At 44.9% G+C, this 2214-nt stretch overlaps 1 protein-coding gene across 1 annotated transcript in view; it reads right to left on the bottom strand.

The window, feature by feature from the left end:
* The window catches only part of otud5a (OTU deubiquitinase 5a), a gene marked incomplete at its 5' end in the record, with an annotated part of 128892 nt that overhangs the window by 1159 nt on the left and 125519 nt on the right, over positions 1-2214 (bottom strand).

The raw sequence follows: 2214 nt of genomic DNA, 5'->3' as shown, positions 1-2214 counted from the left end.
GCTCGCTGAGAGGCAGCAGCTCTACCAGTTGTGCCACCGTGCTGTCCTGCCTCAGACATGAGCACAAAAGTTATTGCTTCTATTGCATTTGTTTTTGGGTTTTTTTGGCCCTGGAGTCGATGTTGAGAGGGTTCCGAGTCAGACTCTGAACAGAACTTTGGAGGAAACGGGTCCTGTGTGTTTCTGATCGTGTTTGTTTGTGTGTGTACAGGTCCCAGCAATCAGAGTCGTCATCACTTGGAGTACAGAGCCATCATGCAGGAGATGTCACCCACAGCGTTTGGTAAGAGACGCACACACACACACAGCAGCTGTCAGTCACTTTCAGTTGCTTACAGTCAAATCTGAATTGGAGTCAACAGGAAGTTGCCGAGCAGAGTGGTGTGTGTGTGTGTGTGTGTGTGTGTGCGTGCGTGCGTGTGTGTGTGTGTGTGTGTGTGTGTGTGTGTGTGTGTGTGTGTGTGTGTGTGGTTATCTGAGGTTTTCTTGCTGTAAAAACACACGGTTCGTTGTTTGTTCCAGTTTTATCAGCTCAGAGAGTTTATATCAAAGAACAGAACGACTTAAAACTCAGCGTGATGTTCTTGTGTGTCTCAGCACCTCTCAGCTGTTTCATTTAGTTCTGAGTGTGTTGGGGGGGGGGGGGGGACTTTATGAGCATATGCTGGTGAAGAGTCTCAGTCGTCCAGGCCAGTGTTAGTCTAAAAGAGGTTAAAGAAGAGAAACATGTGGACTTGTGACCTGAAGACGTTTGTCTTCATCGGGTCTAAAATGTCTTGAGCGTGGAGCTCACAGCTTCAGAGGTCTGGTTTGTTCTTAGATCTGCTGCAGGTTAGACTGGAACTACTCGTGCTCACAGTGGAGGCTTGTTAGGCTCTTTGTCTGCCTGGTTCAGAGATGTTTGGGTCACCTTCCTGAAGGTCTGGAGCTGACCTGGAGTCAGGTCTGTAGGTTTTAGAACACATGAATATTATTTATATCTTGATTTTATGAGTTAAACTCAAACTTTTTGCCCTGCAGCTGTTTTGTTAGTTAGATCTACTTCCTGTCTCTGTTGCTGGAAAGTCCAATCAGCAGTTTGGTTCTGGTACAGGATCCTTCCCTTGTTTTTAATCTGGGATTATTTTCACGGTTAGGCGAGCAGCATGGCAGCAGCCATGGGAGATTCCCGTCTCCACAAACAAAACGATAATTGAAGAAGGAACGGTCCCTGCGGCGTGGTGTTGCTCCGGTCCATGTCACCGTCCCAGCACGCAGAACTGCCACGTCAAAAGATTTATGATCCAAACCCGACACTTCCAAACATCCCCAGAGCAGCGTCTCCACAGACGAGCAGGGCGGTGGCAGCATCATGTTGTGGGACTAGAAAACTAGAAGGAACCAGAAGATCAATGGAGGTCCGTCTTTTATGGAGAGGGTTTCTAAAGTCAAATGAAATCATTTAGTTTTATTTGTTTCCTGAAGCAGCAGATTCAACTGTTGGGCATCGTTTGAATTTGAACGATTCCAGTTCTGCTTCTGATTCCTCATTTTGATTCCAGTTCCTATCAATTCTTGATTCTGATTATTTTTAGAGGTGGGCTTAAAAAAATGTTTACATGGTATAAATGAGCTAGCCAGAGTTCTTTCTGGATTCAATCATTAGAACTTCTCCAACACAGTTCAGTCAGGTCATCTGGACGGTTTCTTTTGTTGCTGAGACGGAGGAGTGAGAGAAACAAAGCGCGTAGCATCTTAGCTAGCTTAGCGTCTGTATTGTGTGCAGCAAGATTTTGCCTGAACGTTTGAAAAGTCCATCTGAGAGTGTTCTAGACCAGAGAACACCTTGAAGGAGGAGGATGGTGTTAAGGAGAAAGAAGCCGAGTAACGCAAGTTTTCTGGAAAGTAAAACTGGTCAAATCAGTTTATGGGGAGAAGGAGATGGACGTTAATCCAAGAGCATTGTGAAGGACAGGGCAATAAAAGTTATGAAGTGTAGAGACTGTGGCACCAAGGTCAGAAGGAACCTGTAAATTATTTTGTTTTAATGATTACAAGCAGGTTGTGTCACTATTCCTTGGCACTGCGTTGTGTTGTGAAGGCGCATGATGCCAGGTCGTTTTCTGTAACGAGTCCCGCACTAAATCAGAAACGGTAAAAAGCCTAAATTCACTTCTGCAGCTTATTAAAGCTGCAGAAGTGAATTTAGTAAAATTAATGTTCTTATGTTTGTGT

Source organism: Nematolebias whitei, chromosome 11 (genome assembly GCF_014905685.2).
Source record: "Nematolebias whitei isolate Nwh7 chromosome 11, NemWhi1, whole genome shotgun sequence".
Classification (NCBI taxonomy): domain Eukaryota; kingdom Metazoa; phylum Chordata; class Actinopteri; order Cyprinodontiformes; family Rivulidae; genus Nematolebias; species Nematolebias whitei.
The sequence above is the reverse complement of the archived record's forward strand: the minus strand, read 5'-3'. Positions and strand labels throughout refer to the sequence as shown.